Source organism: Microcebus murinus, chromosome 2, assembly GCF_040939455.1.
Source record: "Microcebus murinus isolate Inina chromosome 2, M.murinus_Inina_mat1.0, whole genome shotgun sequence".
Lineage (NCBI taxonomy): Eukaryota > Metazoa > Chordata > Mammalia > Primates > Cheirogaleidae > Microcebus > Microcebus murinus.
Window position 1 is genome coordinate 13,727,392 of NC_134105.1, and position 23,865 is coordinate 13,751,256.

Sequence of the window (23,865 nt, forward strand, 5' to 3'; positions counted from 1 at the left end):
AAAAAAAACAAAAAAAACACCACCATACAACATTGTTATTTGGGGTTTTTGGGTTTTTTTTTTTTAACACAGCGTCTTGCTCTGTCACCCAGGATAGAGCGCAGTGGCAACATCACAGCTCACTGCAATCTCAAATTCCTGGGTTTAAGCAATCTTCCTGCCTCAGCCTCCAAAGTAGCTGGGGCAGGGGGCCTCAATATCACGCTGGCTAATTTTTCTATTTTTTTTTTTGTAGAGATGAGAGTCTCACTATGCTGCTTGGGTTGGTCTCCAGCTCCTGGCCTCAGCCTCCCAAAGTGCTGCAATTATAGCATGAGCCACCACACCTAGCCACAGCACCTATCTGTAAGGAGATGATGAGTCCAAAATCGTAACTAAAATATATTTGAAAAATATTCAGCATACGAATCTACACAAAACATAAATAGTATGCAAACACATAAACTCACTATAGGCTGGGTGTGGTGGCTCACACCTGTAATCCTAGCACTCTGGGAGGCCGAGGTGGGAGGAGTTTGAGACCAGCCTGAGCAAAAGAGAGATCCCATCTCTACTATAAATACAAAGAAAATTAGCCAAACAACTAAAAATAGAAAAACTAGCCAGGCACAGTGGCACGTGCCTGTAGTCCCAGCTACTCGGGAGGCTGAGGCAGGAGGATCACTTGAGCCCAGGAGTTTGAGGTTGCTGTGAGCTAGGCTGACACCTCAGCACTCTATCCCAGGCTACAGAGTGAGACTCTATCTCAAAAAAAAAACAAAAAAACTGACTATAATGCAAACTTAACATGAATTATCTTAATAGAATTATTTCTTTTATTAAAAACACTTTCATTTAAAATATTATTCAAAGACTTCATCTTCATCCTTCATTCATAAACATGAATGAAAACCACTAATTACCAGACATTAAGAAAGTAAAGAACCAAGATGAAAAAGCAGAACCAACCCTGAAGAAAAGAGATGGGCACAGAATGGTAAACGTTTTTTTTAAACTTCTAATTAATACCTTTGAAAAGATTGAAGATTAATAGTCATAAAATAAGGTGCAACTGCCACCCAAAAAAAAGCAGCAAAAACCAAAATTCTTAGAATTAAAATCCAGTGTTTTTTTACTTACACAACTTTCAATTCACTATTCTATTCTATTTATTTTTAAGAGACAGGGTGTCGCTGTGTCACCCAGGCTGGAGTACAGTGGCACAATCATAGTTCACTATAACCTCGATTCTCCTGCCTCAGCCTCCCCAGTAGCTGGGACTATATGTTCATGCCACCACACCCAGCTAATTTTTTTTTTTTTTGTAGAGACAGGGTCTCACTATGTTGCCCAGGCTAGCCTCCAACTCCTGAGCTCAAGGGATTCTCCTGCCTCAGCCTCCCAAATAGCTAGGACTATAGCCACGTGCCACCACACACAGTTCTACATTATAGGTTTTACTACCAAAATATCCCTTAAAAAACTACATAACTATTCATCAATAGGAAAAAAGTTAAATAAATAATGGTACAATTAGACTACAGAACAGTCTGTATCAACACGCCAAGGATTTATATGATATACAAATAAGCAGTCATTAAGCATGTGCTATAATCCTACTTATATTATTTTAAATAATGATGTAATACAGCAATAATAGTAATAACTATTACTACAGCTATATTCCTAAATAACACTAAGTGCCAGGGATTATTTTAAGCATTTTAAATGTATTAACTCATTCTACATTTGAGGACACTGTGGCACAAAAAGGTTAAAAAGGTTTTCCAAGGCACAGAGCACTAAACCAAGAGAGCTGGGACTATGGCCTATGGGACTCTAAGTCCACCACGGTCACATGTCACATTTCCACAAGTTAGGATACAAACCAGAGGCCAGCTCTTGAGTCCATCCCCTAAAAACCTCTATTTTTCTCTCTCTCTCCTTCTCCCTCTCATAATTTCTAAATGCAGACAAAAAGGTTTATAAAAATAGATGGACCAAAATGTTAACTGTGACAACCTTTAATGATGGGAATGTAAGTGAAAAGAGTTTTACACATTTTAAAATATATAATATGGAGGTTTTCATCTATATAATTTACATTATTTTAACACAGATGCATTATTTTGCTAAGTTTTGAATCTAAACCAAGATCTCAAAAAATACATAAGCCAAGGCTGGTCCGAAGGTAGTGAGTTATCTCACGTGATTGTTCACAGTCAGTTACAGATTGAACTCCTTGTTCTACTACTTTCCCCCCTCCTCACTACTGCACTTGACTAGTCTTAAAAAAAAAAAAAAAAAAAAAAAATACATAAGCCTAGGATATGAACCCTTCAAGGAAATTCATTAAAATAGGTTGCAGATTTAGGAGTAAATTTTTTTTTTATTCTGTATTTTCTACAATGATCACATAGGGCTTTCTGGGAAGGGATGCTTCATTTTTTTTTTTTAAAGCAGAAAAGCCTTTTCATCACACTGAAAGAGAAAAGAAAGTAGTGTGTTGCTGCCCATTCAGATACACTGTATCTTACTGGTTGCTAAGCAGCAGATCCTGGGGGATTTCTACATCATGCCTATCCTATCCTCTAGTTGAAGGAAAAAAGGATAGGTACTCAGGCACAAACACGCCCTATCCAAACGGCACCATATTCACTCTGGGGAGTAGCCTCAAGAGCACACACACCTACTCCAATTCTTTATTCTCAAACCACACCCCATCTCTCACCTTAACACTGTAGGCTCACTTCTGACACGGCACGGTATTCCTCACACGAGCTGCATACCAGACAAGATCTTTTTAACCCCCTACTATATGCCACCCACTCCATCCCTCAGGGATAATCTGCATTTAAGTAAATTCACCCACCATGCCAGAAATCACCATCATTCTGGATACTTCTCTATCAACTGACACAGACAAGTAAGCCTTAATGCTTTCTGAAAATGGCCAATCCTGCTCTGTGAATGACAGTACATGCTAAGATTTCTCACTGCTGCAGAGAATGGGTGGTTCCCTGGTAAGGCTATAAATCCCAATGTTCAATGGCATTCTCTCCTAACAGCAGAATCTGCAATACAGAAACTCTTCCACAAGAAAAGCCCAATTCTTGTGACAACTGTTAAGAGAATCCTGACCCCCAGAGCATTCTCCCCAAGCTTTTCCTCCTGCTTTGTCACAGGGAACCACAGCAGCCAAGTCCTATACCATGCCCGCCCCTGCTGCAACAGCAGCCATTTTTGGCTCAGCCCTGCTGCAGCCCCAGATGAAAGCCAGGACAGCAAGGACAAGATGGCAAAGGACTTTAAAAAGGAAACTGTAACGACGACATCGGGCATCATAAAAAATGTTGTACTAATCTGCCATCTCATTAAAAATAAGGCTTTTTAAAAATGATGCCTATAATAAAGTACTTTAAACCATTTCTTATGGTATCATGAAAACAAATTTGGAGAAATCTAGTTCATCACAATGTGAGTCGGCACTAGTATTGATTCTATGGTAAAACCAAAATAAATCAGAATGCCTCGGCAACACAATGTTTAATTAGTTCAGTTTCTACTTAACAGTTAACAACAAAAGCAGCTTTCTCTCTCCCTTGATTCCTGTTAAAAATCTATACATGTATTTTAAATCTTCTTTACTCTGTTAAAATAATAAATATAACTTAATCTCTTTGCTGAATGAGGAACTCTCAGGGAATAAAACTTTTAACTTGGTTTCATTTTTCAAAATAGAAGTAGCTTTGTTTTCTGACTATAAGTGACATGTGGTTTAAGTAAACAAAACTTCATTTATTACAGAAAGAAAATGAATCACCTAATCTCATTAACAACCAGATAACCACATGAATGCTCTGCTGTATAACCAAGTGCTTTTTCTGTACATGTTTTTTTGTTTTTTTGGTTTTTTGTTTTTTTTTTTGAGACAGAGTCTCACTTTGTTGCCCAGGCTAGAGTGAGTGCCGTGGCGTCAGCCTAGCTCACAGCAACCTCAAACTCCTGGCTCAAGCAATCCTCCTGCCTCAGCCTCCCAAGTAGCTGGGACTACAGGCATTCGCCACCATGCCCGGCTAATTTTTTGTATATATTAGTTGGCCAATTAATTTCTTTCTATTTATAGTAGAGACGGGGTCTCGCTCTTGCTCAGGCTGGTTTCGAACTCCTGACCTTGAGCAATCCGCCCGCCTCGGCCTCCCAGAGAGCTAGGATTACAGGCGTGAGCCACCGCGCCCGGCCAAGTACATGTTTTTAAAATAAAATTTGAAAATACATGCTATTTTTAAATGGCTTCCATAAAGTAAACATGGACTTTTTTGTCAATAAATGTTTCTATTATATTTTTAGTAGTTATATAATATTTCAATATATATACAGCCCATAATTTGCCTAAAGTCTTATTATTAGGCTTTAAGCATGTTTCAAAAGGTTTACCATTATAAACAATGACATGACAACAATAAGAATTTTATCTAAACAGTGACTTTCAAAGTACAATTCTGTAAAAGCAGATAGCATAAAAAGCAGTACTGGTTTCAAGGTAATCCTTCAAATAATCCATTAGAATATCAACAAAATTTAATATAACAACAGTATAATTTCTGTTACATCACAGAGGGTCACAAGAAGCAAAATCCTAAATCAAACTGCCTCACCCACCCCACTTGGGAAAAGAGATTCATTTTAGCCTGTTTCACTCTAGATATTGGTTTAGTAAAACAGACTAAATTCAAACAAAAGACAATAACATGGTCTCAAGAAAAATGGAAATCAATTCTAGAAGGTAAAACTAATCCAGGACTCTAACTGGACTTTCTAGGTCCATCCTCAGACTGGAGGATAGAGGAATTAAAAGGCTCAGAATAGTTGGGCTCAGTGGCTCACGCCTGGAATCCCAGCACTCTGGGAGGCAAAGGAAGGAGGACAGCTTGAGTCAGGAGTTCAAGACCAGCCTCAGCAAGAGCAAGACATGTGTCTCTACCAAAAATAAAAAACATTAGCTGGGCGTGGTAGTGCACATCTGTTGTCCCCTCAGGAGGCTGAGAAAGGAGAATCTCTTAAGCCCAGAAGTTTGAGGTTGCAGTGAGTGAGTTATAATGACGCCACTGCACTCTACCCAGGGCAACAGAGCAAGGCTCTGTCTCAAAAATAAATAAATAAAAAAGTTAGGCAGAAGTTCCAAAGATTCCCAGATCTGTAACTCACAGGGAACTAAGTACCTAGAAATGCTCAAAAGTACACCATACATTCCATCACAGAAATTTCTTTGAGTTAACAAATTTATTTTAAAAGGCCAACTATTTCCGGTTTAGTACCCTTTAGATGAAATTAGTCAAACTTGCTAACACTAGGAAAAGTAACCAAGACACCAAGACAATAAAATGTCCTCATTTCAGGGTCTTAAACATGAAGCTTTTTTATTTATTTATTTTTTTTTTATGAGACAGAGTCTCACTTTGTTGCCCAGGCTAGAGTGAGTGCCGTGGTGTCAGCCTAGCTCACAGCAACCTCAAACTCCTGGGCTCAAGCAATCCTCCTGCCTCAGCCTCCCGAGTAGCTGGGACTACAGGCATGAGCCCCCATGCCCGGCTAATTTTTTCTATATATATTAGTTGGCCAATTAATTTATTTCTATTTATAGTAGAGACAGGGTCTCACTCTTGCTCAGGCTGGTTTCGAACTCCTGACCTCAAGCAATTAGCCCACCTCAGCCTCCCAGAGTGCTAGGATTACAGGTGTGAGCCACCACACCCAGCCTGAAGCTTCTTTATAAACATGAAATCCATTTCCCTACAACCTACAGACTGGTTCCTAATGCAACTTCAATCACCCTTCCAGCCTTCACAAGTCACACTGAGCCAGTGTCTACCACGGTGACCTAACATTTCCCAAGATTTTTCTTATGAGGTCATAGTGATATTAACTACTATGATTTTATAATACTATGTAATAAAATATGTCAATATCTAGAAATTTTACATAACTCAATGGAACCATTATCTTCCAAATGACTAACATGTTATAAAATCATGCATGGGTCAAAGATCCATTCAAAGTGCAAGACAGCCCAATGGATTTAGGCACATGAAAAGTACATAGATACGGTTTCAGGTTCCAAGTTAAAATTTACCTTTAATGAACTACCACTTGCCAAGTTTTAGTGTAGTAATAAAGAATATTCACAATCATCTAAGAAGGACAGTAAAATACTACTCCCCTTCCCAATACCTATCTATAGGAAACCAGATTTTCTTCAAATAAAACAACGTACTTATTTCCAAATGAGGTAAAAAAAAAAACGTACAGCGGAATGAATACAGAAGCACACATGAAAATCTAGTTATCTTCTATTATGCCAAACATTAAAGAGTTTGACAAAAATATAAATGCCACTCTTCTCTCTAAATTTGTTTTGGAAATAGTTATTTTTCATTTTTAAAAAAGCTATTTATGTTAACATAATGTGGGATTGTTTATTAAGTGAATATTTTTTAATTTGTTTTAATTCCTAATATTATAAGTATCAACAGATATATCCCACATAACAAAAGCTCTTTGAGGTTCTTAATAATTTTTAATAGTGTAAAGGAGTTTTGATATTAAAAAAATCTGAGAACTGCTAATTTAAGTCAGTGGTTTCACTGTACCATGTGCGAAACATTTACATCCATTTCCTGGATTATTTGCTAAAATGCAAATTCCTGGACCCCTCCCCAACCTACAGAGTTAAAATCTAATGAAAATTAGATTTTAATTTTTACAAGGGATTTTTTTTTTTTGCATCAAAATTGTAAACCACTGGTCTACGAGCTAACACAAATTTAGATAAACCTCCATCACAATGTATCAGCTGAATCAGCTTATTCACTTGTTAATGAATTATTAATGAATAACCAGATATGCCTAATAGTACCAACTACTCAAGAGGCTGAGGTGGGAGGATCTCTTGAGCCCAAGAGCCTGCAGTACCCAACAATCACACCTGTGAATAGCCACTGCACTCCAGCCTGGGCAACATAGAGAATTAATCTCTAAAAAAAAAAATTTCTTTTTTTTTATTCAGGGTCTTAGTGTATCACCCAGGCTGGCAGTGGCACAATCATACCTCACTGTAACCTCAAACTCCTCAGCTAAAGCAATCCTCCCACCTCAGCCTCCCCAGTAGTTAGAACTACATGTGTGTGCCACCACGCCTGGCTATTTTTTTTTGTTTTTTGTAGGGATAGAGTCTTACTATGTTGCCCAGGCTGGTCTGGAAATCCTGGCCTCATGCCATCTTCCTGCCTTGGCCTCCCCACAGCACTGGGAGCATGAGCCACCACACCTGGCCAAAAAAATTGTTTTAAATAATAATGATAGAAAACTGATTCCTAAATGTTCCAATGGTCCCTATTCCTCTATTTTCTAATTAGATTGGAAATTTTTCAGGACAATGGCCACTCTTTACTTTTTCCGACAGTCCTCCTGAAGTATACATACAGAAGGCGTTCGATGTGCACTGCTCCTACACCAGTCACTTTCAGCCAATTTCAGAAAGAATGTGTTATTTTTAAAGGGAAGCTAAAAAGTAATACATCTCAAGGATTCCTAGACAGAAAAAAATCCTTGCTCATTCAGAAGATTCTAATGGCACTCTGAATAGCAGTATCATTAATTCTTATAACTATCAACTATGGGATCTGCCACAATAACATTTCTTTTTGATAGTTGAGTACATATGAGAAGGGCCTGATCCATTCCAATCCTCACATTCTAAGACTCTGGTTCTTTTTATCCTCAGTCCTAGCATTAAATAATGCTGGATACTATGGTTGTTTAGTGGCTGGAAGATGAGTCAGCAGGTGAAGCCATTTGGGAGAAGCAGTTTCATTACACTTCAAACAACAGAGAAGCAAGCAGAAGACAGCTGCCATTGTTTACACTGCTGAACATGCTGACCGGTTTCACAAGCCTGTAAAACCACCTATTGTCAGCAAGCCCCATTTTTCTTAGTTAAGGGTTAAGAAGCATCAGACTTAGCTAGCAGCTCCTAAAGCACAGTGAACAATATCCTTTCTCAAAGCAGAAGTATGATAAGTGCTTATGCATCAAAATTAGGGTCACTATTTTAATGGAATTTGTTCATTTCTGAAGATGTCTGAACTGGAAAATGGGTAACTGAACATGCAAAAACCATTCTCGCAACAAGGAATGTGCATCCAGTTGCAGTAACCTGGGTCTCTACATAGACCACTAATGTTATACATGCTCAGACACGGGAAACAGTGCTTCTGATAAGAAAAATGTCAAGGGCATAATTTTTTTTAAAAATCACACAATGTTATTAACTATTTAAAACACAGCAAAGGCCGGGCGCTGTGGCTCACGCCTGTAATCCTAGCTCTTGGGAGGCCGAGGCGGGCGGATTGCTCAAGGTCAGGAGTTCAAAACCAGCCTGAGCAAGAGCGAGACCCCGTCTCTACTATAAATAGAAAGAAATTAATTGGCCAACTGATATATATATAAAAAAAAAAAAAATTAGCCGGGCATGGTGGCGCATGCCTGTAGTCCCAGCTACCCGGGAGGCTGAGGCAGAAGGATCACTCGAGCCCAGGAGTTTGAGGTTGCTGTGAGCTAGGCTGACACCACGGCACTCACTCTAGCCTGGGCAACAAAGCGAGACTCTGTCTCAAAAAAAAAAAAAAAAAAAAAAAACACAGCAAAAGGAATTGAAAACGTGGATAAAATATGAATCACTAATCTTTTTTTGTGAAAGCCAGAAAAGCAAAGCAACCATAGAATCACCTGTTGTTCCAGTTTTGAGTATTTTCAACTCAGTTCACTTCTCAGAGTGCAATACAGTTCATCTTTAAGAATCCCTCTTGTCATAAGAAGCTTCCCCTCCAAATATATTTTTCAAAGTTTTGATTTCCAATGAAAGACTGGACAGAAAAACACCTCCTAATTGCTTTCTGGTTTCACATCCAATGATTTAATCTAGGCATTACATCCTGAACACATCCAATTTCCTTGTTCATTCAAAGGTAGCCAAATTAACCTAATATTTCAAATTCCTAATTGAAGAAATACAGATATATCTATATACCCATACCTCTATATATTAAACATTCTCCCTTAGTACTATGAAAAAGATGCTCTAACTTTTGAAAAGCAGATATTTTCACTATTAAGTGTCCCATTATTTGAGTATCAAGACAATATGCCTCAATTTTACTCACTAATAAAATATCTACTATGAACCTACTACTAACAACATACTAACTGAAAACAAAGGCTGAAACTTAAACCAAAACCATACAAGTGAACATTAAATGCAGGTTGGATAACAACCATGGAAATTTACCTAGGTACAAGTTTTCTTGTAGCTAGGAACAAAATTATCTAAACATACTTCATAAATTTGGAAAACTGCAGATAAAAAGGTAAACTGAAAAGTTATCCGTATGAAAATCATATACAACCTATTTAAAAGTCTCAAGTAGACCAGGCTGAACAAGAGCAAGACCCCATCTCTACTAAATATATAAAAAACGAGCCAGGTGTGCTAGTGCACACCTGTAATCCCAGCTACACTGGAAGTGGAGGCAAATGGATCACTTAAGCCCAGGAGTTGAGGTTGCAGTGAGCTATGATAATGCCACTGTACTCTAAGCAAGGCAACAGAGTGAGACTCTGTCTAAAAAAAAAAAATCGAATTCACACATCTTGGATTTCAATTACTCACTACAAATATATAATCCTATAACACAACTCTCCCACCTAATGAGCTTCCGTAGGGTCCTTCTAAAACACAAACTGGCCATATCATTCCCCAGCCCACAGCTTTGATGGCTCCCCACTGTCATCCGGGTGACCTCCAAGCTCCTCAGTATGACTTATAAGGCCCTTCCTGTGCCCTCTGATAATCTGCCCACTACCCTTCAAAACCTTACTCTATCAATAATGAACAAGTCAAAAAATAATAATAATAATAATAATGAACAAGTCATTTTTCACTGTCCTGAGGCTATGTGCCGATTCCTAGCTGGAATACTCTGCTATCCCACTGCTATCCTTCATGTGTCTCCTTCATCCCTCCAGATTCAGTTTATAGGTGTGCACCCTTCTCCAAGAAGCCTTTGAAGTCACTCACTCCTTCCAATCCTTGCCCACACACCCCTTCAAGTTAAAAGCGATCCTTCTCAGAGCTCCCACAGGCCATGTGCTTAATTCCTAAACAGGACTATACGTTTCTTGAGGACAAAGACTATCTTATTCCTAAATCCTCAATGCTTCACCCAATACCATTGTCAATGCTCAATAAACATCCTGAACGATTAAGCCAGAATACACAAACAAGAATGTAGATTCCCCTTTAGAACCTACAGAGAAAGTATCCCAACTCTGCTTTCTTCTACATTCCATATGCAACAGTTTTCCAAATTACCAGCTCCCAGTTGGAACAAATACTGGACTAACAAAGCAGTTCCCAATTTGTAAGCCAGACTCCTTAGGCCCAAAAATACAACATACACATGCTATTTTCACTATTACAAAAAGTCTAAGAAATTTTATGTCAATCCACAATGCGGCAAAGACCAGCTAACTAAAACAGTTCCTGTTCTTCCAAGTACAATTTATCAATTAAGGATGGAAAAACTGAGTTTATCACACTATGCTTAATTCCTAATTAGCCTGTAAAGATCTTTTATTGAAAAATGTAAGTTCAAGTCTTGCGCTGTGGCTTATACCTGTAATCTTAACACTTCGGGAGGCTGAGACATGAGGATTCCTTGAGGTCAGGAGTTCGAGACCAGCCTCAACAAGAGCAAAACCCCATCTCTACAAAAAAATAGAAAAATTAGGTGGGAGCAGTGGTGTGCACCTGTAGTTCCAGCTACTTGGGAGGCTGAGGCAAGAAAATCACTAAAGCCTAGGAGTGTGAGGTTACAGTGAGTTATGATCATGCCACTGCACTTTATCCCAGGAAAGAGAGTGAGACCCTGACTCAAAAAAAAAAAAAGAAAAAGAAAAATGTGAATTTGAATTAATGATTTCATACTAACTACTGCCTAGAACCCCAAGAGCAACCTATGAGTAACCAAGGAAGACAGTGATTTAAATATTTGTAAAGCTTTTTTAATTATAAAATATGTAATTACAGAAAATAAGCAAAAGTATAGACTTAAACATAATTATTCAAACCAAAGCCTTTTAAGGACTAATTTTAGAGTTGTAAAGAAACACAAGAAAGAATTCCTTTATAGTCCCAGTCTTCCTTAAATGTAACAACAATTACTTAGGCAGAACCCAGAGTTTTTAAGTCAAAACTCTCTGTCAAGTATTAAATGTTACTTTCTCCAACTATATAAACAAAGCTCAGTGGGAACCTATTCTGGAAAGCTTAAAGATTTCTTAGTCCTCCAATTTCCTCTCAGCAGCTTCTTCCTCTTTTCTATAGCTTCCTCACCCTCCTCAAACAACCAGACACTGCACAGATTACTAAGAATGGTTGCTTTCCTCTTTACTCTCTCTGTTATGCTCATATGATCACAGATTTGCTTTTCCAACCATTTCTGCTCATCTGACTTCCATCTCCCTATCTCCAAACATCTTCAGTTATCTCCACTTGTTTGTCAAATGAATGAGATGTCCCATTTGTTTCAAATCCAACATATCCTAAACTGAATTTGTCTGCCCAGTATCTCAAAAGAATGTATATAAAATTAATATATACCTCTTTCTTACTCCATCAGTGACGGCATCATTTTCCAGTCTTAAAACTGTGGAGTCAGTTTTAACTCTTTTCTTTCATCAAAGATATTCAGATCCCTATCTTACTTCCTTTATTATAGCTTTCATGATAGTATCATCCTTTCCTTTTATTTCCCTTTAGACTGGATGTGCATCAGCAAAACCTTGGAAAACCTTCAATGGCCTAGCGTATAAGCTCCATGCTTTCTGTCTGTCTAAATCCATGCAGCGGCCAGGCGCGATGGCTCACGCCTGTAATCCTAGCTCTCTGGGAGGCCGAGGCGGGCGGATTGCTCAAGATCAGGAGTTCGAAACTAGCCTGAACAAGAGCGAGACCCCTGTCTCTACTATAAATAGAAAGAAATTAATTGGCCAACTAACATACATAGAAAAAATTAGCCGGGCATAGTGGTGCATGCCTGTAGTCCCAGCTACTCGGGAGGCTGAGGCAGGAGGATTGCTTGAGCCCAGGAGTTTGAGGTTGCTGTGAGCTAGGCTGACACCACGGCACTCACTCTAGCCTAGGCAACAAAGCGAGACTCTGTCTCAAAAAATAAATAAATAAATGAATCCATCCAGCACATCTTCATCTTCCTCTAATGACTAAACATGTCAGTAGGTCTTAGGTCTTCAAAAACCACCACTTGTGGCCGGGCACGGTGGCTCACGCCTGTAATTCTAGCACTCCAGGACGCTGAGGGGGTGGATTGTTTTGAGCTCTGGAGTTCGAGACCAGCCTGAGCAAGAGAGAAACCCTATCTCTTCCAAAAATAGAAAGAAGTTCATTGGACACCTAAAAATATACGTAAAAAGTTAGCTGGGCATGGTGGCGCATGCCTGTAATCCCAGCTACTCGGGAGGCTGAGGCAGAAGGATTGCAGGAAAGCATGAAGCCCAGGAGTTTGAGGTAGCTGTGAGCTAGGCTGACACTCTAGCCTGGGCAACAAAGTGAGACTCTGTCTCAAAAAAAAACCAAAAAAAAACCACCACTTGCTACAGGATAAAAGCACAGATTATACAGCTAAATATCCAAAAGTTCTCCAAATTGTCACATGTACTGCATTCACTGCTTTCCATTTCAGCGAAGTGGGCCTTCTGACTACTCTAAACACCCAATGCACCATTTCCTAACTGCTGACCACAATTTTGCTCATACTGTATTTCCCTCAACTGTAGATGTCCTTCCACTTAACTTCAAGTCTGCCCTAATCCTACTTCCTATTCCTCTAGTCCTCGCTTTCACGGCTATGATCTCCTACCTCCATTTAGAAAGAACCTTAAATTCTTTAACTGTCTAACTGGAGAGAGAGACCACATCTAAGCTTTCTTTTGTATGTCTTTCAACAGCTAGCACATACATATAATGTCATTTAATAAACATTTGCTCCATTAATTATTAAATTATTACTGTGTGTCTACCAAGCTATCAGGCACTGTGGTTAGCTTAATCTGTGGCATCAAAACAATGAGAAATAGTTATGGTGAACTTAAAGGAAAAAAAAAAAAAAAATGAGAAATAGTTCCCTTTTTTTTTATTTCTCTTACTCCTCAAGATTCTACTAGATCTTTCCTTCTCCCTTAAGCATCCTAATTTACCATTACCAGTTGTCCTTTTCCATTCAATTGAACATTCAGTTGAATAGCAGCTAAGCAACTTCATAAATATTATTCTGGAATACAAAGGAATAATGACTTTTCTCTCCAAATATTCTGAGAAAAATCAGGAAGAATAACCAGCATTATGTTTCTGAAGGTTATCTGGCCAAATGGAGGCTTCTCACAATTGTCCTGATCACTGACAAAAATTTTCACACTGGTGCCCTTCTGAACAGACTAAAGCCTTCAATTTCATGAAAAGCATGTGAAAATTTCCTTTCTGTACCTAAACTCTATGTTTGATAAATATATAGTTAACTAAAGAAAAAGAGTTATTTTTAAAGTACTTATGAACTATAACTTATGATGATCAACTATTTATTTCAATTTCGCTCCTTCGAGTAAAACAATTCACCTGATCTGGTACTCAAGATTTACAATCAATAAAACACAATACAAGGCCGGTCGCAGTGGCTCACGCCTGTAATCCTAGCACTCTAAGAGGCCAAGACAGGAGGATTGCTCAAGGTCAGGAGTTCAAAACCAGCCTGAGCAAGAGTGAAACCCCATCTCTACTAAAAACAGAAAGAAATTAATTGGCCAACTAAAAACATATAGAAAAAAAATTAGCCGGTCATGGTGGCAACTGCCTGTAGTCCCAGCTACTCTGGAGGCTGAAGCAGGAGGATCACCTGAGCCCAGGAGATATAGGTTGCTGTGAGCTAGGCTAACGACACAGCACTCTAGCCCGAGCAACAGAGACTCTGTCTCAGAAAAAAAAAAAAAAAAAAAACAAAAAAAACACAATACAAGCCATGCACAGTGCCACATGCCTGCAGTCCCAGCTACTCAGGAGACTGAGGCAGGAGAATCACTTGGGCCCAGGAGCCCAAGTCCAGCCTGGGCAATACAGTGAGACCCTATTTCTCAAAAACAAAACAAAACAAAACACAGACAATATAGGTGGTTCACCCACAGTTTCCACAAGGATAACTAGAGTACATTTTGTGCCTTTAATCCCATCTACAGAATTTACTCTTAATAAGCAAACTCAAAGAATGAGAAATAGCTACATTTTCTAACTAATCCAAATTGTTAGATATGAGAAATAAAGACATTGGTCCCAAAACCACCCAAACATAAAAGGCCCTTCAAATTCCAGTCTGTAGGCACAAAAAAAGGTAAAAAACAAAGACAAAACAAAAAGAAAAAACTCTACACATTTCCTTATCTACTCTATTCCTTTTTAAATCTAACCAATATTAATGTGAATTAAGAACATGATTCCTAGGAAATGCAAATGCTGCCAAGCTCAAAAATAAAAAAATAATTACAGGCCTGTAATCCTAGCACTCTGGGAGGCCAAGGATCACTCAAGGTCCAAAGTTCGAAACCAGCCTCAGCCTGAGCAAGAGAGAGATTCCATCTCTACTGAAAACAGAAAGATATTAATTGGCCAATGAAAAATATATACAAAAATTTAGCTGGGCATGGTGGCACATGCCTGTAATCCCAGCTACTCAGGAGGCTGAGGCAGGAGGATCACCTGAGCCCAAGAGATTGAAGTTGCTGTGAGCTAGGCTGATGCCACACCACTCTAGCTCGGGCAACAGAGTGAGACTGTCTCACAAAAATAAAAAATAAAAAAAAATAAAAAAATAAAATTACACAGGATACCCTGTGATTTCCTAAAATCCTACTGGAAACTGGTAAAAATAATAAAAATGAAAAATCACAACCAAACAAACAAAAAAAACATTTTTTAATCCTCAAATTGTTTTAAACACGAATTTTGATAAACAGTCATAAACGCTTTTTGTACTATATTTACAATGACAAATAAGTCAAGTACATTTCCCTGGACAAAGATAAGTAATGCTACCTTAGAAACATTATACATAATACATTAAAGTTTGGAAAAGTTTTCTCTTTCATTATTCCACTTAATGATTATTACAACTGTTTGAAAAAGTGAAACACACTATTTATCCCAATTTAGAGATCTCAAGGAGGTTAAGGGATTTTCCCATGATCACATAAGCTTTCCTGAGTCAAGATTCATACCCCAAGTTTCAGACTCTGTACTTCCATTATCTCAGAACCATAAGTAAACTGAAATATTTTTAAAGTGTATAATGGGCCAAAACTGCTAATATTAGTTACTTACTTGAATTTTTCAACTGAATAAACCAGTAAAAAAGTTAATAAGGAAATGGAAATTATCTAATTGTTAAGAGAAGAGTTAAGTAAGTTAATATGTATCCAATTAATGAAATAGTTTATGGCTATTTTAAAAAGCAAGATGTATGCTGAAACAACAAAACATACCCCTAGTACAGAAAAAGGCAGAAAACAAAAACTTTATGCACAGTTATTGATTACATGTAGCATATGCATAAAGCAAATAAATGTAGTATTACTATGTTACAGGGACAGAAATGTGAGCTTTTTTTTTCTTATCCAAGTTTCCATAATAATACATTTTTTTATTTTAAAAAGAAACTATATAGTTAAATAAGAGTTCAACTCCACCCTATAGCATTCCACCTCTGAAGTGTACTTTAAAAGAATTAGGATAAAAACAATGACTGCATTCAATAAAAGGCAGTCCAGATAGTTCCTAAACTACCTTCAAACTCCTGAAATTCTTTAATACTAAAAAATAAAGGGCAACCCAAAATTCAATGTGAAAACTAAAGTAATAGCCGAGCGCAATGGCTCATGCTTGCAATCCCAGCACTCTGGGAGGCCGAGGAGGGAGAAGTGATACAGGTCAGGAGCTAGAGGCCTGCCTAAGCAAGAGCAAGACCCCATCTCTACTAAAAAGAGAAAAATAAGCTAGGCATCCTGGCACACACCTGTAGTCCCAGCTACTTGGGAGGCTAAGGCAGGATCACTTGAGCCCAGGTGTTGGAGGTTGCAGTGACCTATGAAAAATATGACCTATGACGATGCCATGCATTCTACCCAGGGCAATAGAGCAAGATTTTGTCTCAAAAAAAAAAAAAAATTTACTTAAACAAAATGAAGAAAAAAACCTTGAAGGTTTCTTCCCTTATGATGAACAAGGGAAGAACTCCCCTTCTAGTCTTTTAAGTGTGAAAATGTTTTATATTTTGCTTTGTCCCTTCACATCTCCCAACTAATTTTTTTTTTAAATCTTTGCTTCTAAATGTATTTCTTTCTCTCTCCTTACTGAGTCCCTAATTGCTTTATAAACCCATACTAAGTAGTCAGAGAAACTTGGCACACTTTACCTTTTCAGTATCATTTTTAAGTTCCTAAATCAGGATAGTAAGAGTAACTTAGGTAATTAATTACCCAAGTATAACTTTCTGCTTCAGAAGTTCTACTGGATAAAAATCACCTAGTTAGGGAAACGGACCAGAATGATTCACTTTAAAACACACTACAGAGTTCTTTCCCAAAGTGATACTTAGTAAGTTGATAGTGTTATAAATTGGTGTCCTATTTCTGCCAAACCATGCTTTTGAATTTACTTTTGAAAGTGCAACCCAAAAACTCAAAATAACAAGGAAAGCTATTTCACACACTTTCAGAATTTTAAATAAGAGCTCAATTAGTTCAATATTAAATGTAATGGCCAAATCATGACAAGATGCTTACAGCAAAGTAATAAAAACAATTCCAATATCCAGTAAATGGGAAATTATTAAGCAAACTGCAGTAAGATAAACTATTAAGCACTTGTTTATGACAATTATACAGACTAAATTAATGGAAAGGTGTTTAAAAGACAAAGTTGGCCAGGCACGGTGGCTAACACCTATAATCCTAGCACTCTGGGAGGCCAAGGTGGGAGGATGGCTTGAGATTACAAATTCAAGACCAGCTTGAGCAAGAGTGAGACCACATCTCTACTAAAAATAGAAAAAATTAGCCAGGCCCTATACTCCCAGCTACTCGGGAGGCTGAGGCAGGAGGATTGCTTGAGCCCAGGAGTTTGAGGTTGCTGTGAGCTAGGCTTACACCATGGCACTCTAGCCTGGGCAAAAGAGAAAGACTCTGTATCAAAAAACAAACAGGCATGCAACCATAGACAGTCACACACATCAAAATACATGGTTCCTGCCGACAGGGTCTGTATAGTTATCAGATTTTCTGTGCGATGGCTCCATACAAGTTAAAAAAAAAAAAAAAAAAAAACAGGCAAACAAATAAATAAATAATTAAAAATAAAAACAAAGTTAAGTGAAAACAAGACAAAAATGGTACACTTATTAAATATGTGAAAAATTATATAATGTATCAGAAAATATTAAGTTATATATATTTGGCCGGGCGCTGTGGCTCACGCCTGTAATCCTAGCTCTTGGGAGGCCGAGGCGGGCGGATTGCTCAAGGTCAGGAGTTCAAAACCAGCCTGAGCAAGAGCGAGACCCCGTCTCTACTATAAATAGAAAGAAATTAATTGGCCAACTGATATATATATAGAAAAAATTAGCCGGGCATAGTGGCACATGCCTGTAGTCCCAGCTACTCGGGAGGCTGAGGCAGAAGGATCACTCGAGCCCAGGAGTTTGAGGTTGCTGTGAGCTAGGCTGACGCCACGGCACTCACTCTAGCCTGGACAACAAAGTGAGACTCTGTCTCAAAAAAAAAAAAAAAAAAAAAAAAAGTTATATATATTTAAGATGCTATTCTGAAGAAAAATCTCCAATAATACAAAATACAGGGCAAAAGATTATTCAATGCAACATCTCTGTAATTGCAAAATATCAGAAACAACCTAAATATCAATACACAAGTAGATGAATAAACTATGGTGCAGCCACACAATGAAATACTCTGGAGCTATAAAAAAGAATGGGGGGCCAGGCGCAGTGGCTCACACCTGTAATCCTAGCACTCTGGGAGGCTGAGGCGGGCGGAATGTTCAAGGTCAGGAGTTCAAAACAAGCCTGAGCAAGAGCGAGACCCTGTCTCTACTATAAATAGAAAGAAATTAATTGGCCAACAAATATATATAGAAAAAAATTAGCCGGGCATGGTGGCACATGCCTATAGTCCCAGCTACTTGGGAGGCTGAGGCAGTAGGATCGCTTGAGTCCAGGAGTTTGAGGTTGCTGTGAGCTAGGCTGCTGCCACAGCACTCATTCTAGCCTGGGCAACAAAGTGAGACACTGTCTCAAAAAAAAAGCAGGCAAAATCTATTTTGAATAGTTGTTTTCTGGGCATTACAGAAAAGAGAGAAATGGTCAAAGTTTGTTTATTCAATGGGCCATATTTTATAAATAGCACATCTCACTAAATCTCAATCACTTAATGCTATAGTCCCCAACCCTATAGCCTGTTAGGAACCTGGCTGCACACCAGGAGATGAGCAACCAGGTAGGCAGGCAAAGCTTCATCCATATTTACAGTTACAGCCACTCCCCATTGCTTACATTATCACCTGAGCTCTGCATCTTGTCAGGTTAGGCAGCATTAAATTCTGCATTATGATGAGTTGTATAACTATTTCATTACATATTACAATGTAATAATAATGAAATTCACAATAAATATAATGCACCTGAATCATCCTGAAATCATCCACCCACCTCTAACTCCATCCGTGGAAAAATTGTCTTCCGTGAAACCAGTCCCTGGTGCCAAAAAGGTTGGGGACAGCTGACTTAATGTTATTATAAAGCCTTACATGTAGTTCTATGATGCCATTTCTTCTCCTAATCTTTCTTACTCCTTTTTTCAACTTGCACTCCTCAACCAAATAAATCTTTAAAGATACTGTTTTCATCATGTCAGTTTACCAATAAATAAAAAACAAAAAAGAATTCTGACAAGCGGCCAAGACAATTCAAAGGCCGAGAAATAGCCTTTTCAACAAATAGTACTGCGACAACTAGATAGCCACATGTGAAAGAATAAAGTTGGACCCCTACTTCATGTCACAAAACTCAAAAGTTATCAAAGACCTAAATATAAGAGCTAAAATTATAAAACTCTTAGAAGAAAACAGAAATAAATCTTACTGACCTTGAGTTAAGCAAAGCCTTCTGAGACTTTACTACAAAAGCAAAGTGACAGAAGAAAAATAGATAAATTAGGCTTCATCAAAAGGAAAATGTCTGTATGTCAAAGAACACTGTCAAGAAACTGAAAAGATAACCCACTGAATGGGAGAAAATATTTGCAAATCTGTATCTGATAAAGAATTTATAAAGAACTCTTTCTACTTAACAATGAAGAGAGACAAATAACCCAATTAAAAAATTGGACAAAAGATTTGAATAGATAATTCTTCATAAATAACAAATGGCCAATACACACCCAAAAAGATGGTTAACATCCTTAGCCATCAGGGAAATGCAAATCAAAACCACAATGAGAGGCCGGGGAGGTGGCTCATGCCTGTAATCCTAGCACACTGTGAAGCCAGGGCAAGCGGATTGCTCAAGGTCAGAAGTTCAAAACCAGCCTGAGCGAGACCCCGTCTCTACTAAAAATAGAAAGAAATTAATTGACCAAGTAAAAATATATATACAAAAAAATTAGCCGGGCATGGTGGCACATGCCTGTAGTCCCAGCTACTCAGGAGGCTGAGGCAGCAGGATTGCTTGAGCCCAGGAGATTGAGGTTGCTGTGAGCTAGGCTGATGCCAGGGCACTCACTCTAGCCTGGGCAAGAAAGTGAGACTTTGTCTCAAAAAAAAAAAGAAAAAAACACAATGAGATACCACTTCACACCAACTAGTATAGCTTATAATCACAAAGACAGATAATGGCCAGTGCTGGCAAGGAGGTGGAGAAACTGGAACCCTCATACACTCTTGGTAGGAACATAAAATGGTGTAACCACTTTGGAAAACAGTTTGACAGTTCCTCAAAATGTTAAATATAGAGTTGCCTCATATAACCCAGCAACTGTACTCCTAGGTATATACACTCGAGAAATTAAAACATATATCCACACAAAAATGTTCATGAACATTCACAGCAACATTATTCAGAGCCAAGAATCTTGTTCAACTTTTTGACTATTCATTATCCAATAGCCAAAAAGTTGAAACAACCCAAATGTCCATGATGAATGGATACAGAAAACGTGGTACATGAAATATTATTCAACAATAAAAAAATGAAGTACTGATACATACTATAACATAGGTGAAATTTGAGAACATTATGCTAAGTGAAAGAAACCAATCACAAAAAAACCATACTTTCTATTACTCCATTTATATGAAATATATGGAATAGGCAAATATACAGAGGCAGAAAGTATATGAGTCTATGCCTAAGGCAGGGAAAATTGGAAGAGGAATGGGGACTCAAATGAGTTTCTTTTGGGAGTGATGAAAATGTTCTAAAATTGTGGTGTTAGCTGTACAATTTTCAACTGGTTTTTTTTTTTTTTTTTTTTTTTTTTTTTTTTTTTTGAGACAGAGTCTCGCTTTGTTGCCCAGGCTAGAGTGAGTGCCGTGGCGTCAGCCTAGCTCACAGCAACCTCAAACTCCTGGGCTCAAGTGATCCTTCTGCCTCAGCCTCCCGGGTAGCTGGGACTACAGGAATGCGCCACCATGCCTGGCTAATTTTTATATATATATATCAGTTGGCCAATTAATTTCTTTCTATTTATAGTAGAGACGGGGTCTCGCTCTTGCTCAGGCTGGTTTTGAACTCCTGACCTTGAGCAATCCGCCCGCCTCGGCCTCCCAAGAGCTAGGATTACAGGCGTGAGCCACAGCGCCCGGCCTCAACTGGTTTTGAGTATACTCAAAACCACTGAACTGTACATTCTAAATGAGTGGTTCACATGGTACGTGAATCATATCTCAATAAACCTGTTTTTAAAAAAGTAATAGCTTCACATGGGTAAAGTCTAACTTCCTCTTCTTTCATTCACTCAAAACCCTCTAGAATCAGAGTCCATTATCTTAAATATTCTACAAGAATCCTCCCTCCAAGCACACAGATCCAGTTCCTTAGAACCCAGCATATACCATGCTTGTTTCAAGCCCAAATCTTTATTTATGTGGGTCAGCTACTCACCACAGTCCACTCCCCTTTGCCCATCTATACCCTAACTATAGTCTTTTTTTTTTTTTTTTTTTTTGAGACTTGCTCTGTTGCCTGGGCTAGAGTGCCCTGGTGTCAGCCTAGCTGTCACAGCAACCTCAAGCTCCTGGGCTCAAGTGATCCTCCTGTCTCAGACTCCCAAGCAGCTGGGACTGCAGGCACGTGCCATCTCACCCAACTAATTTTTTCTATTTTTAGTTGCTTGGCTAATTGTTTTTCTACTTTTAGTAGAGACAGGGTCTCGAACTCCTGAGCTTAAGCAATCCTCCTGCCTCGGCCTCTCAGAGTGCTAGGATTACAGGCATGAGCCACCTCGCCTAGCCAAGTTCTGTTTCTTATGTACTATTTTCTAGGACCTAGAAAAAAGGTCAGGAGTCATCTCATATACCTCTTCTTACATTCCTCCAGTCTATATTCAAAGTTCAGTCCTTTCCATTTTCTATGTAAAAATATAAGTCTGGTTCAAACCTCACTATACTCACTTTCTATTTCCACCTAGTTTTCTCCCCTTGTCATCCCAAAATTGTTTGTCTCATATTTCAATCCTATTTCCCTAACCCTAACATGAATCCCTTATGATCTTTTCCTCCTTCCTTTAATCACTCCTTATATACTAACACTTCCTAAAAATGAATGAAAAATCAAGGAGATACAGCATATGTATAGGATTCTTAACTAACAAATACCACACTGGCAATCAGCTTTTTAAGTTTTATTTAGTGTATTTGAATATATGAATGAAAGTGAATGCAAGGGGATAATAAAGAAATGTAAATAATTGGGGGGGGGGCTGTGATTTTACAGTGAATTTTAATCTTGTAAATAATGTAAAACATTACATGCATAACAACTCAAAAATGTTTGCCTTATTAATAAAGGTTTGAGCTCTCCTCTCTCTAAAGTGCAGTCATAACTTCTGAGCTATAAGCCAAAGGGGAAAAAATATCCTCAAGAAAGCCTTTCCAAAGAAGCAAAAAATTCATTTATACTCCAAATTGATATAGATTGAATAAAACTATTCAAAAAGTACTCTGCATCACTTCTCAGCCTTTTGGCTAGATCAAGTGTAAAAAGTACTTTCCTGGTGGATAAATAAGTAACAAAGTAAAATACGAAACTGTATACATAATCCGACCTTAAGTCATGTTACAAAAGGACAGAATTTAAGTCCATTAAAATTAAAACCCATAGAAAAAAGATTAGGAAAGGCCAGGCATGGTGGCTCACACCTATAATCCTAGTGCTCTGGGAGACCAAGGTGGGATGATCACTTGAGGTCAGGGGTTCAAGCCCAGCCTCAGCAAGAGTGAGACCCTGTCTCTATAAAAAATAGAGGAAAAAAAAAATTAGCCAGGTGCAGTCGCATAAACCTGTAGTCCTAGTATTCAGTATTCAGGAGGCTGAAGCAGGAGGATCACTTGAGCCCAGGAGTTTGAGATTGCAGTGAGCTATGATTATGCCACTGCACTCTAGCCAGAGTGACAGAGTGAGACTCCATCTCAAAAAAAAAAAAAAAAAAAAAATCAGGAAAGAAATACACCAAAATGTTTACAGTGGTTATATATATGTAATAAGATTATGGATTATTTTTACTTCCTTCTTTCCTATTATTTTTTCAAATTCCTGATTATGTGTTGCTCTTATAATCATAAGACAAGTTTTTTTTTCCCAATCATACTGGTATTTTATTAAAAACATAATAACCGTGGCTCACGCCTGTAATCCTAGCACTCTAGGAGGCCGAGGCGGGTGGATTGCTCGAGGTCAGGAGTTCAAAACCAGCCTGAGCGAGACCCCGTCTCTACCATAAAAATAGAAAGAAATTAATTGGCCAACTAATGTATATAATATAAAAATCAGCCGGGCATGGTGGCGCATGCCTGTAGTCCCAGCTACTCGGGAGGCTGAGGCAGGAGGATCGCTTGAGCCCAGGAGTTTGAGGTTGCTGTGAGCGAGGCTGACACCACGGCACTCACTCTAGCCTAGGCAAGAAAGCGAGACTCTGTCTCAAAAAAAAAACAAAAAAAAAAAACATAATAACCAGTGTTGGGAAATATGAAGAAATAAGTATTGTCATACAGTGTTAGTAAATGAAACTGGTAAATCCTTTTTGAAGGGCAATTTAGTAATAGGCATCAAAATTTCAAATACGTTATTCTTTTAACAGCTTCATTTTGGAACTAGATCCTACAGGAAAACATGATTTGTATAAACATACACACACATTAAGGACATATATTATCCATTATATATAACATGCAATAGGCCTATGTATATAAAACATAGTTAAAGATATATAATACATGTATGGTTAATGATATTTATAGAAATGTTACCTATATATGTATGGATGTTAAGGATATTATAGCACTGTTATATCAAAAAGTTGGAGATAGTCTAAATGCCCATCAATAAGATGTCAATTCCAAAGATAAGTTTTTTAACAGTAATATTTGACTACAGATGTTCCTTTCAGCCTTTATTCCAACCTTAATCCTCAGTATCTATATGT

The 23,865-nt window shown here is 38.1% G+C and overlaps 1 protein-coding gene and 1 non-coding gene across 24 annotated transcripts in view; one reads left to right on the plus strand and one right to left on the minus strand.

The window, feature by feature from the left end:
* EIF4G3 (eukaryotic translation initiation factor 4 gamma 3) overlaps window positions 1-23,865 on the minus strand; it is a 352,113-nt gene that overhangs the window by 297,552 nt on the left and 30,696 nt on the right. The gene's annotated exons all lie outside the window — the stretch shown is intronic.
* On the plus strand, window positions 17,328-17,455 carry LOC142869874 (small Cajal body-specific RNA 14). Its single transcript, XR_012918423.1, has one exon.